Source organism: Chenopodium quinoa, unplaced genomic scaffold (assembly GCF_001683475.1).
Source record: "Chenopodium quinoa cultivar QQ74 unplaced genomic scaffold, ASM168347v1, whole genome shotgun sequence".
Taxonomy (NCBI): Eukaryota; Viridiplantae; Streptophyta; class Magnoliopsida; order Caryophyllales; family Amaranthaceae; genus Chenopodium; species Chenopodium quinoa.
In genome coordinates, this window is record NW_018743144.1 from 2,259,319 (window position 1) to 2,274,045 (window position 14,727).

Consider the following 14,727-nt stretch of genomic DNA (forward strand, 5'->3'; position numbering starts at 1 on the left):
CCCTAATAATAGGCCTTTACTTTATTCAAATCGTATTCATGTGCGCTTTCGGACTAACATGAAATCAATAGGATTAACCCTAAACCTATTTATCTATGTTGGTTGAATATTAATGCACAAATATACTATTATTGGCGATCAATTGAATTATAATCAAATTAACCCTAACAAGATTATTAATTATCTTATTAAGCGTGATTACAAGTACCAAAATTCCTTTAAAAATGCATAAAAGGTGTGATCAAGCAATAACAATAAATATATATCAAGCAACACAATAATAATCAAAAATTAATAATAATAATCATCATTATAATATTATAATCATAATAAAAATAATCATGTTCATGTTAAAAATAAAGTATAATAATAGCAAGATCCTAGGCATGATACTATAAGATTAATAACAAACCTTAGCATGTCACTAAGCATCAAAATCAAAGCTTTAACCCTAACATGATACTAATAATCATGAATATTAGGAAGAACATAAAAGGCATCAAACTTTTAATCATACTTGATATTAAAGTTACCCTAAACATGATACTAGAATTTATTGTTTTCACCCTAAACATCAAATTAAGGAAAACATCCTAACATGATACTAGGAATCATAATAAAAACCTAAGCATGAGTTCTACATAATAACATGAATAAAAACCATTAAAGCACTTACTTGGATGCTCGTACCTCTTTCTAATAACAAAATACACACGTTAGTAACTTCGAGAATTTTGTATTTGAGAAAGAGTAGGTTTAGAAAAGAGAGAAAAGCTTATATCAAGAATTTCTTGATGAGAGTTGGTGAATGAAAACGAAGTTTTTAGAAGGCCATTTATAAAGAAAATCAGCCAAAAAGATAGAAAATCGAAATGGAGTTCTGACGCGCAAAAACAAGGTTAGCGCTAGACGCTGACATTCGCGCCAGGCGCTGATTAAATTTCTGAAGCGTTTTCTAAAATCAGATAGAAATTAACCGTACAGAAGGATAAATCGAATTTTCCTCAAAAAACATTCTTTTATTCTGATTAAAACTCTTAAAAGTCAACAAAAGTCAATTTATCAATGCTAATTGAATTAGGAATGAAAAGAACCTTCTAGAAGAATCTAGAAGACTAAAATCATTCCTAATTGCATTAGGAATGATTAATCCATATTAGGCCCTCCCCTAGATCATTGGGCCGCATATAAGGCTCAAATCGGGCCCTGTTTAGTAATTTGGCCATAAGTTCCTCAATATTCATCGGAATTGGGCTTATAATATATCGTTGGAAAGATATTTTCAAACCTATTTAAACTACACTACTATTGGACCCATATCATGGACCAACCAAACTGGATTGTCTGTTTTCTTAAAATAGGTTTCCAAAAACAGAGAGAAAAGAAAAGAAATTAAAACTATCTGCAACACTAGACTTTCCGCACTTTCACTTCATTCGATTATGATTAAAGTGAAAGGTACTCATCACCGGGTTTGGTTTTGGGGAGACTCAAATGGGTGTCAACAGAAGCCCCCACTTTGACTGAGTTTGGAGAAACGCAAGTTTCAAAAACAAAAGTCAAAGTATCGATAGGGACGGAGAATGATTCAGAACGTTCTGCGATCCTAAATCATTCTTGTAACGCCAATACCTGCAAACTAGCGTTAGTTAAACAGATAAAATAGTTAAGAAACACGTATCTTGCACCGTCGAGCACACGTCTCTGAAGGTAACCGATTTGCTACTATATTCCTGTATTTTTGTATTTTTGACGACCTCCTACAAGCTAGAGAATGCCGCCTGAAGACTGCTACGCTTGTAACTGCCTCCAACTCCGCCATGATAGACTTCTTCAAGTTAGAGAACCCCATCGAAGATTGCTTCGCTTGAAACGACCTCCAGTTGTTTGTGACAACTCTCCGCAAGCTAGGGAACGTTGCCGAAGATATCGTCGCTTGAAGCTATCCTCATTCGTTGCGATAATATTCCAATGAAAAATTACCTAAGACCCACGCTTGTTGATCTTTAAAAGCTCGCTTGAACTTTGTTTCTGCCAAGCCTGTACGTCGGCGCTTCTTCTGTTTTTGAACTTGTACGTCGGTGCCTTTCGCTGATGAACCAGTATGTCGGTGCCTTTCTGAATAAACCAATATGTCAGTGCCTTTTGCGATGAGCCAATGCTTAGGCGCTTTAAGCTAAGTGAGACGATCTTTCATCAGGTCGATCACTTTATGTAATTGTAAGCAAGTTGATTACTAAAAATCACGTCAAATTGCTTAGAGGGGCTAAATGGCATACCAAGAAACCCAAAACATATTGCACAAGGTTGGAAAAACCGTACTGAGTGGATGAGAAATCTGACGCCACTGAAATAACGCTAGCGCCGCTTATTTGGATGTAGCGCCAGACACTGAGGCGCTAAGCCTTGTCGACTGACGCCATGGTCTGACGCTTGGCGCTAGAGTCGGATTTTCCTTAAATACCCTTCTCTTCTTCATTTCCGTTGCTGCTGCTCGTTTCTTGCTCGAGAATTCGCTCAGAACTTCAATTCATTCGTTCTTGCTCATTTCACAACCAAATTCGCTCAAATTTGTTGCAAATCAAAGCTTATTCCATCCATTTTCCCGATCAATGTAAGTTTCCTTCAAACTCACCCCGGTTTTTAATGAATTTTTCATGCATTTGTTCATGAATTTCTTGAAAATTTGAAATTAGAATTGCTTAATTCTCTTTGTTTATCAAATTTTATGCCATGAAACTGCTTGATTATGTTTAAGATTTGAGTATTTTATACCCAGCCAGGTGGCCCAATCATAAAGTGCCACGTGTCCTCCGTATAGGTGCCATTTGGACCTATGGAATGATGACACGTGGAGGGTGGACTCTTCTCCGTCCTACGTGGACTGAAGGTCCAGCAGGGACCATTCAGGTGGCGACACGTGTCACACAAAAAGTGCATCAAAATCCTTTGGGCACAGTGACACGTGTCACTCAGGCATTGGCCTTGGGATGGCGGCCTTCTAAGGCCCAAATCCCGAGGCGCCGCAAAACGGCGTGACCTAATTACTAGGTCACCAGATCCTAGGAATGCACACTTTTCAAAAGGACCCTATAAATAGGGACATTATGTCATTTATGACAGGGAGAGAATTTTGACACGCAATACGAGACCATACGTCACTTACCACAGAGCTGTCGTTTTCAAGGAACACACACCACTTTACCTGAGCTTGGAATCCAAGCAGATAACTTTACTTCCGCATGTTTTATCTCCGAACGTTTACTGACTTAATCTTCGGAGGCGGAACACCGACCATCCGGCGGTCCGTTTGCTTTGTAGGTACAAGCATCCTCAGTTGAATCCAGTTTCAGTGTTGTAACTCTCCCGAGGGACAAAAACCCCCGAAACATTTGGCGCCGTCTGTGGGGAGAGTACCTCTAAAATGGCTTCACAAGAACCTGTACCAAATCCGGAGGCCATTCGGCCTCCAAATGATGTACTGGTCCAAAAGGACCATGACTCAGGTGACGACGCTGATGTCGAAACCTATGTGGATCCAAATGGATCCCTCATCTCTAAACGCATCCGCAGTAAGGAACGGCGAGAGCGTCCCCATGTTCAGGCAGGACCAAGCAAAACTGCTGGTCAGCCAAAGAAGCCCTCAGGGCGGCCGGTTGATCCTACCCAGGCGGCAGGATCAACTCCCGTCACTCGGGATGAGCTAATGGCACTCCTGAGCAGCCTCAGGGGTGAAATCAAGCAGCTCGCCTCAAAGAAGTTGCCTAATCCTAGAAAGGAGCAGTCGGCCAAGAAGCCAGCCCAAGCTGGCAAACAAAAGTCGGTCAGGGACCGTCAGCCGACCCCTCATCCTGCTCCTAAGGAGAAGGCCAGGCCCCAATTTGACCTTAATCGGCTCCGTTTCCCAGATTCGGGCGCAAGAAAACCCATCCGGCACATACAGCCGGATGGTAGCAAGAGAACGTTCTCTGACGCTCGGCAATACATTGAGGAGAGGAGAACTCAGCAATCAGAGTCGGCTTCAACGTCGACTTATCATGATAGCTTTCGGAATGCCTCTGTGAGGTGTTCCCAGTCAGTACATGAGACCCCAGCAAGCAGCCAAAGGGTTCAGTCTAGGCCGCATGTGATTCAGTCCGCCCAGTACATGGCACCGCCACTATATCAGGCGCCAGTAGTACCTTACATGCAGCCTACCCTCTACGGGGGACAGGCGGCATACCGCTATCAGCCGATGGACTGGCAGCTTAGGCTGCAACCCAGAGGACCACCTGAAGCCGTGCAGCCGGCTAAAGTTAAAAACGTTCTGGTTGGAGCCTATGACGGGACCTCCAACCCAGAGGACCACCTGTTGGCATACACCCACCTCATGTATTTACAGGGGTTGGATGATGCCGCATTGTGTCGTTGCTTTCCAGCCACCCTGAAGGGCATAGCCCAGCAGTGGTTTGGCAACTTGCCGGCTGGCTGCATAAATAGCTTCAAGACGCTTGCGTTCTTGTTTGCATCAAACTTCTCTATGAACATCCCTGCCAAAAAGACAAGTCTTGACTTGGGCAATGTACACCAGGGAGATAGAGAAGGTTTGTGATCCTACGTCATGCGGTTCAATCTGGTCCAAATCCAGATTCATGGGCTGTCTGATGAGGTCGCCTTCACAGACTTCTTTAAGGGTCTGAAGGACGGGTCTACTTTTAAATACGAACTCGTCCGCAAATAAATCTTTACCCTACAAGGAGCCTTGCGAGAGGCGGAAGCCTACATACAAGCGACCGAACTCTGCTCCTCCAATAAGCAGTCGGACCATAAGAAGTCCGACCGGCAGAAAGAGAGTCGGTCTGCTCAGCCGGCTCCTAAGCCAGAAGAGAGCAAAAAGAAAAAGCAAGTCTGGGACATTGATAACTCTGATCAACCGGCCCAGAAGAAGAAAAAAGAGTGGAAACCGTACGTCCCAAGGTACGAATTCCACAAGGACTGCTGCTCCATCCTTTTGGAAATTAAGGATCGGCTAACTCTTAAAAAGTCGACTGCTATGAAAGGTTCCGCTGAAAAATCGGAACAAGAACAAGCATTTCCATTTCCATGAGGAAGTTGGCCATGACACGAACGACTACTTTAGTCTCAAGCGGGAGCTCGACCGTCTGGCCGACAAAGGACAGCTGAAGTCCTATGTAAAGTCCAAAGTGACTTCAAAAGCGAATCCGGAGCAGTCCAAGAAAAAGACTCCCCAGCCTGCTGTGAGTGCCGAAACTGATGAAGAACCGGTGTACACCATAGCAGGCGGATTTGCCGGTGGTGGCCCGACCATTCGGGGTACCAAGGACCATCTAAGAAAGATGGTCAATTCTGTTGAGGAGGGGGATACAGCTAGCACATCCACCTTCCCTAAAGTTGTCATCACCGAACAGGACAGAGGCAAAGTCCGTCGGCCGCATGATAACCCTGTTGTCATTGAGTGTAAAGTCGCCAACCAGCTGGTTGGCCGAATTCTGATTGACACAAGAAGTACCTCTGACCTCATCAACCTCAAATGCTTGTCCAATCTCAAGTACAAACCGGATAGCATGATGGAGGTCACCCACACCTTAGTTGGGTTTGGAGGAGGACTTGTGCACCTAGTCGGACGAATTGACCTACATGTCCGCCTAGGAAGCAGGGGAGACGGTCGGCACATGACCATCCGTTTCCTAGTGGTTGAAGAGCTCACGGCTTACAACCTCATCTTTGGCCGACCCACTCTTAATGAGTGTAAGGCCGTCATCATCCCTGCTCTCATGCTACTCAAGTATGAGAAGGATGATGGAACAGTTGGTTCCCTTAATGGGGACCAAAAGACGGCTCGAGAGTGTTATCTCTCGGATGTCAAGCCTGCGGCCGCAGCATCCGACCGGGGCAAGCAAATGATTGACCTCGACGATGTCGAGGAAGAACAGTCGGCCCCACCAGCAGGAAAGAAAAGAAAGACTAATCAGCTCGTGGTGGTCAAAAAGGAAAAGCAATAGCAATCACTGACCGGGGAACGGTCGGATGACCTTCGTCCCCAGCCTGCTGGTGAGCACATTGATATCCCTCTGGATGACAGCCGTCCAGAGCGGACTGTTAAGGTGGGGACGATTGCCTTTGCAAAGTTGGGTGAAAACCTTCACCAAGTGCTCAAGGAATTCAAAGACATCTTTGCCTTTGAAGTGGAGGACAGACCAGGCATCAGCCCGGATCTCGCTGTCCACAAACTCACCGTGGATCCTAAAAAGAAGCCCATCCGGCAAAAGAAAAGAAACCACGGCGAAGAAAGAAGTCAGGAGGCAGCTGACAAAGTAAAAAAGCTGTTAGATGCCAAGTTCATTCGGTCGTGCAACTTCCCTGAGTGGGTAGCTAACGCTGTGTTAGTAAAAAAGCCGAATGGAACTTGGCGGATGTGTGTTGATTACACATACCTCAACAAGGCATGTCCAAAGGATAGCTATCAACTGCCTAAGATCGACAGTCTGGTCGACTCAACAGCCGGACATGCTCTGATAAGTTTCATGGACGCCTATTCAGGTTTCCATCAGATCCCCCTGTGGAAAAAAGATCAAGAAAAGACGGCATTCGTCACGGATCAGGGGTTGTTCTGCTATACGGTGATGCCGTTTGGTTTGAAGAATGCGTCTGCTACCTTCCAACGAATGATTAATACGGTCTTCATTAATCAAATCGGAAGGAATGTAGAGGCGTACACTGATGATATGATAGTCAAATCCAAACAGCAGGCGGATCACCTTGCTGATCTCCGAGAAACATTCGCCACACTCAGGCGGCACAAGGTCATGCTTAACCCAAAAAAGTGTGTCTTTGGTGTTGAGTCTGGGAAGTTTCTCGGATTTTTTATTGACCAAAGGGGAATAGAGGCCAACCTTGAGAAAATACAGGCGGTAATCGACATGCAGTCGCCCCGTACTGTGAAGGAAGTGCAAAAACAAACAGGTTGTCTGGCAGCCCTGGGGAGATTCCTCGGCCGTTCAGGCGACAAGTGTCTCTACTTTTTCCAGGCAATCAAAAAGAAGACAAACTTTGAATGGGGGGATGATGCAGAGGCGGCCTTTCAAAGGCTAAAAACTCATCTGCACTCTTTGCCGGAGCTTTTCAGCCCTTTTCCTAAAGAGAAGCTCTTCATGTACTTAGCCGTCTCTGATCATGCCCTCAGTGCTGTCCTCTTAGCTGAAAGAGACGGCATCCAGCTCCCGGTGTATTTCATAAGCCATGTTTTGAAAAATGCAGAGCTTCGGTACCCCATGGTTGAGAAATTCGGCCTTTCCCTTTACATGGCCATCAAGAAGCTTAAACCTTACTTCTTGGCGCATGCGGTAGAGATTTATACTGACCAACCGATCAAACGGCCACTCACAACCTTGGAGTCTTCTGGACGAATGCTCAAATGGGCGATTGAAATGCAAGGATTAGAAATCACTTACGAACCAAGGAAGGCAATAAAGGGACAAGCATTCGCTGACTTTATTGTCGAAATGACAAGGCCGGTTGTTCCGGAGAATACGGACCAGGTCTGGAAAGTGTATGTGGATGGGAGCTCCACTGTGAATGGCTGTGGTGCGGGGATTATCTGTCAATCTCCTGAAGGAGATAAGTACGAATACGCACTACGGTTCAAGTTTCAGGTCTCTAATAATGAGGCCGAGTATGAGGCCCTGCTGGCCGACATCCGGTATTGCAAGGCGGCAGGGGCGAAGAAGATATCCGCCTGCTCTGATTCTCAACTGGTCGTACTCCAAGTTAATGGAACGTACGAGGCCACTCATCCGGCCATGATAAAATATTTGCAGGCGGTCAAGAGTGAAGTTGGGTCACTTGAAGAATTTCATCTAACTCAAGTGCCCAGGTCATCAAACAATCAGGCGGATGCTCTGTCCAAGTTGGCATCATCCGCCTCCTGTGAAACGCCTCGGTTAGTCTTCTGGGAGGTCATGGAAAAAAGAAGTATATCTGAGGAAGACCCCATTGGAATTCTTGACCAAAGCTCAACCTGGATGGACAGCATCCGGACCTATCTTGCAGACGACACGCTCCCTGACTCACCACGGGAGGTGGCTGTTCTAAAAAAACGAGCTGCTAACTTCGAGTTGCGACAAGGAGAGCTCTTCAGGGCTGGCTTTTTGAAACCCCTGTTGAAGTGTGTTACCCCTGAAAAGGGGAAGGAAGTTCTCGAAGAGTTGCATTCGGGATTCTACGCCTCCCATATAGGCGGCAAACTCTCGAAGGCTGTACTTTTGGCCAACTCTAGAGTCGGATGCCATGGAAATGGTGAAAAAATGTGACAAGTGCCAAAAGTTTGGCAAGCTCATTCATCGTCCGGCTACAGACCTGACGACCATCCACAGCCCAATACCCTTTGCCAAATGGGGCATGGACATTCTGGGGCCATATACAACTGCACCAGGCGGCAAGCGTTATATATTGGTTGTTGTGGATTACTTTACCAAGTGGGTAGAGGCTGAGGCAGTAAAAAACATCAAGACTAAAGATGTCATTTCCTTTATCTGGAGGAACATAATCACTCGTTTCGGGGTGCCCATGTCTATGGTTTTTGACAATGGTCCTCAATTTGAGACGCCTCAACTCAAGACTTGGCTGGGAGACCAGGGGGTCTCAAGCTTCTTCGCATCAGTCGGCCAGCCGCAAGCAAACGGCTAGTTCGAAGCCTTCAATAAGTTAATCTCAGATGGGATTAAAAAGAAAATTGAGCGGGCTGGTGGCCTTTGGGCGGATGAATTACCACACGTTCTTTGGTCCATCAGAGCGACTGCTAATGGGGCAACGGGAGAAACCCTATTCCTAATGGTGTATGGTGCAGAAGCTGTTCTTCCCATTGAGTACTATGAGCCGACCCTTCGAATCATGTTGTATGATGAAGAGGCGAATTGGGAGGCCATGCGCCTAGCATTGGACTCACTTCCAGAGCGCAAGGGCAATGTTGCCTTGCGTCATGAGATATACCGTCTGAGAATGACTCGGGCATACAACAAAAGAGTACACAAGCGTCCTCTCAAAGTGGGGGACTTTGTGCTACGGAAAATGGAGGCAGTTGGTAGGACGAACGAACAGGGAAAGCTAACCCCAAATTGGGAAGGCCCCTACCGAATCTATGAGGAAGTAAGAGACGGCACCTACCGCTTGGAAAACCCAGACGGTAGGCAGCTGCCAAGAACATGGAATGTATACAACTTGAAAAAGTACTACTTCTAAGTACGAATGTAAAAACCTCAATTTTGTAAATCTCACGTATTGTTAATGAGAATATGCCTTCATTTCCCAACTTGTCTTTTTATTTAAGCTCTTAGTGTCGCCTGTATACAATACAGATGGCCAATACGTTTGTCTCAACGGCAGACGCTCCAATCCTTCTGAAGGAACCGATTGTTCTAGAACAGTCGTTCCTACGAAATTCATCAAGTTTACACCAACACTTGACGAATATTTTACTTAATAATTTAAGAGGCCTAAGGCCAGATAAAATCATGATGAGGCCCATGGCCGGATGTTAATAAACAAAAAGAGACCTAATGGTCACAGTTTGCTCCAACATGAGTATGACCGTCTGCTCCAACATGAGTCAGATAACCGACGACGTCCATTTGGGCGAATTCGTCGAGGAGAAGCATCTTCCATTTGGGTGGCACATTGCTCTACGAATATATCAAGCGGCCCTACCAAATGCTAAGGCAGCATTCGCAGTCGTTTGTTTTAATCGAAAGTGAAATATAAAAGACCTGAATTTTCTATCTAGCGGAGTTCAGAAATGGTCACTGTTTCATAAGGTGAGGCTAAGCGAGGCATAAATCCGGATACGCCTGTTATTGCTCAGGGGCAAAACAGGCGGAATATTTGATTAATATACAACTTAAGTTAACTATTTAACACTTATTGAGGCTATTGGCCGGATGACGCCTGATCCTTGCCAATGGGGCAAGACAAGCGGACAATTATTTTTGAAGGAAATTGGTTAAGTTACAAACTTAGCATGTTATCTCAAAGAGGCCTATGGCCGGAGGCGCTTGTTTTTGCTTATGGGGCAGAACAGGCGGAGGTTTACCCTTAGCAAATTAGCTAAGTTGGAAATTTAAGTTAGTTCGAGCCAATGGCCGAATGAACACTTTATGTTTGCCAATTCTGGATGGACGTCTGCCGCATGGTTTGGGGCAATCACCATAGTGATTGATTGACTTAGAAACCATGCATACTCTTCTAAGTATCAAAAATTTCTAAGCCAATCAATCCAATAAACCGAAACCACTCGACATCCGTTTAGGGGCAAGAACATTCGCATGGTATACAGGTTATAATACTTGGCCAAAAACATGAAATGAAAAATTCAAAATGCAAAGGACAACAATATGGATAACTTCAGCAAAATGGCCGAATGATTCAAATTAAAAAGACCAATCGTCACCAGACGATTGGTTAAGATTGTTATCTAGCAAAGCCAGAAAGATTGTCAAATTACCTGACCCCTTGGTCGGTAAAGATACAAATACTCGGTACGCAGGCCGGAAAAGAAAAGTACATGGCCATTCGGCCGCAGAAAAGCATAAAAGCTTAAGTGATCAGGGGAAAGCCTCTTCAGTGGCAGCCGGCCTGTCGTCCTTCGGCTGCTCTTCGTCCTTTTTCTCTTGCTCCTTCGCCTGATCCTCCTCCTCGCCACCAGAGGATGACTCCCCAGAAGAGTCGGACCCAGAACTTTCCTCGGCCTCAGCATTCTCAGCCTCTTCAATAAGGCGAGCGTCATATGCTTTGCTGGCTTCGTCAAATTTGGATTTCCAAATCTGATAGTCCGAGTCCGGCTGTACAGCCGCCCAAGTGTCCCGCATGATGGCTTCATAATCACTCATCATTTGCTTAACAAGAGCCTCTCTCTCTTGATCAGCCACGAACTTAAACTTGGACTTCAGCTGATGCTCCTGGTTGCTGAGGCGCTGCTCCAGGCGGCCCACCTTCTGCTTGGCTCTCTCGGCCTCTTCTTTGGCATCTTAAAGAGGCTCGAGCTTCTCCTTAAGAGTTGTAATCTCTTTCTTAAGGGAAGTGATGCGCAGGCGGGCCGAGTCCAGGTCCTTCTTCACCTGCATATTGGCTTCCGCCTGCGAATACATCATATCAAGCGTCAGATACTCATTCTGAGCAATATCAAATTGAGCTCTATCCAAGGCGGACTCGGCCCGAGATTTAGCGACTGTTACCTCCTTGGATTTCTCCTTGAGAGGTTGCCTGAGCCCTTGGACGCGCAGCATGGCCTGCAAAAGAGCCGAATGGTTAAAACCAGGCGAAAAAAGAAATAATACTTAGTAAAATAAAAAAAAATTTGCTTGAGCTAAGACTCATACCTCGCAGAGGTTCCCCAAGATGTCATCCAAGTCAAGGGTGGTGACTCCTCTAACAGACGCCTTGTCGTCAGGATCAACCGCCCTCAGCATGGACTTGGCCATCTGGACTACAGTCGGCCTCTACACAGGAACTGAGAAGGAGAGAAAGTTAGAAAAATAACTCAAGTACATCTAAATGGAAGAACAATAGAGGCGAATGGATTTTATCGTCGTCCTTCTGTTCCTCCTCTCTCCCCAGGCTCCTCTTCTCTCCTGCTGAGCCGACAGCAGTGGTGGGTTGCTTAAAGCCACCCTTCGATGCCCTCTGGGCATCCGGTTTGCTGATCTCCTTTTCAGCTTCGAGAGAAGAGGCGTCTGCGCCCTTCTTGGGCCTATGAGCAATGTGCTTCCGGCCGCCCTTGCCGGATCCGCTCACATCACCCGCCCTAGTCTTTTGGATTTTAGGGTTGGATGGTTTTGAAGGAGATTTGGAAGGCGCACCCTACATCAACACAAGATAAACGCAAGTTAGAAATCATTCGGGCAAATTTAATATTGGTCAAAAATGAAAGTATAATAATTTTCTACCTTGGAGGTGCCGCCAGTTTTCTGCTCGTCCACTTTGGTGTGAGTGGTTACTTCTGCCCTGTTTAGGACATTCGACCTGTATCGAGCAGCAGATACAGCCGGCTTCCTTGTGGCCGAGAGCTTTTCTATTTCTTTGTCTGCAAAAATGAACAAGTGATTAGCATCATTAAACAAGTACTGAAAAGCAAAAGTAAATTGCATATAAAACAGACGGCCGACTACCTCTCGGCATCTCAGAACTTAGCCCACAGGCGGCTAAGAATGTCCCTTCTTCAAACCACTTGTACAAAGGGAGATAGCATTGAGGGGTGACCTCCTTGTCCCCCTCATCATTCGTCCACACGGACACGGTAAACAACCCCGCGTCCATGATCTCCTCCTTTACCCGCCTGGGAATAGGCGGCAATGCGCTCCTGCCTGCTAGGAGAGGTGGATCCTTATTCTACCAGTTATACTTTTGGTTCAGGCGGCTGTCGGCAGACTTGACTATGTAAAACTTAGTCCTCCAGTCTTTCCACTTGTTCTCTTTGCCAAAAGCCATCATGTACCCCTTGCAAGTGGTCAAGGTGTACCAGCCTTCACCGCCCCTAGCAGGCGCCTTGCTTAGATAGTGCATGTGGGCGAACGCTTCAAAGCTCACCTCCACCTGCAGCATCTCACAGGCGGCAACGTACCCTAGAATATTGATCCAGGAGTTGGGTACAAGTTGCCGGATATCCAGTTGGTATCCGTCCAAGATCCTCTCCACGACCGGATGGAGAGGGAAGCGGAGGCCAGCCTGGAAGGCCGCTTCATAGCAGCCGAATGCTTTGTCTTGATAGCTGGCCAGGCTCGGCCAGGTTATGGTGTCGCCCTCTTTAGGGACCGACAAAGTGTAGCCATAACCTAGGACGACCTTGCGCCTAAAATTGGCAAGGCCGGATGCCATGGCGCTCCGCCTGCCTGGCGGAACATGTTGATAGTAGGGGGATCTCTCCAAGCGCCTGGAAGCACTCGGCTCGGACCAGCTTTCCCCCCTATCCACTGCCAGGGACTCTCTGGCAGAATCTATGTTTGATCAAGCCTCCTCTGAAGTTACGGAGGCATTCTCTGAAGAAGATGACGAGGCCGACTCATCATCAGAGCTCTCATCAGAGCTAGGGGACCGCCGACTGGTGCCAGCGGGGTCCTCCCCTAGACTCTCTTCCGGCGCTTGTCCAGAAGGCCCGGATTGATATTCTTCATCCGCCTCCCCTAGGATTCCATCACTGGGAGTTCCACTAGATGTGGGCGAATGGTAATAAGTGGGGGTAGGAGGAAGATAGGAAGGGCTGTCAGGGTGTTCCGACAGCTCACTTCGAGGCACTCTTATTGAGCCATCTGAAAAAACAGTCGACCCATCTGAATGGTAGAAAACTCCATCGAAGCTACACTGCCTTGTTGTTCTTTTGATTCTGGCCATAGTGTCCTGCACAGACACGGAAACGGTCGGATTCGGAGAAGTTCGCAAAGCAGGGTCTTTGGCCAAGCATTCGGCACTGCTAGTTCTAGATTCAGCCGTCCCCGGTGACCGACTGATCACTATTCTACGCCGTGCCGCATGCAATTTGGGAGCCATTTTTTCAAAAACAAAGAAAAAATGAAGAGTAAAAAGAAAATACAGGCGTTACCTTTAGAAGAAGGGAGAAAGACGCCTGGTTTACTAAAGAACGGTCGAACTGGTAGCCGAGTGTCGGATGCTTGAAAAACGCGTAGAGAATTTTGAGATTCTTTAAGTCAAAAAGTCCAAGATTCTCCAGAGATTCGCCAAGGTGTGAATCCAAGAAGGGGGGTCAAACCTTACTATTTATAGGGGGTAAAACCCTAATTTTTTCCCTCTAGTAAATTTTCGAATCTGACCACTCAGATACTAACACCTGTCACAGGAGTCACGTGCAATGCACGTGACCCCTGTGAGGGGCAAATGATTTGGGTATTTTATACCCGGCCAGGTGGTCCAATTAGAAAGTGCCACGTGTCCTCCGTATAGGTGCCATTTGGACCTATGGAATGATGACACGTGGAGGTTGGACTCTTCTCCGTCCTACGTGGACTGAAGGTCCAGCAGGGACCATTCAGGTGGCGACACGTGTCACACAAAAAGTGCTTCAAAATCCTTTGGGCACAGTGACACGTGTCACTCAGGCATTGGCCCTGGGATGGCGGCCTTCGAAGGCCCAAATCCCGAGGCGCTGCAAAACGGCGTGACCTAATTACTAGGTCACCAGATCCTAGGAAGGCACACTTTTCAAAAGGACCCTATAAATAGGGACATTATGTCATTTATGACAGGGAGAGAATTTTAACACGCAATACGAGACCATACGTCACTTACCACAGAGCTGTCGTTTTCAAGGAACACACAACACTTTACCTGAGCTTGGAATCCAAGCAGATAACTTTACTTCCGCACGTTTTATCTCCGAACGTTTACTGACTTAATCTTCGGAGGCGGACCACCGACCATCCGGCGGTCCGTTTGCTTTGCAGGTACAGGCATCCTCAATTGAATCCAGTTTCAGTGTTGTAACTCTCCCGAGGGACAAAAACCCCCGAAACAGTTTATATATTGCCTTAGGAGTAATTTGAGACTTGTTTGACTCAATTTGGTGAAGAAACGAACAAATCACCATTGTTGAACCTCTTAAGGTCGGGAAGACAATGTGGCTTGTTCTTGATATTTTTGCTAGCAATTCTTGTCCAATTTGTCACAATAATTACTATAGTATTGCAAGAAATTGTTTGATTGTTTGAAAATGCCGTACATGCTTAA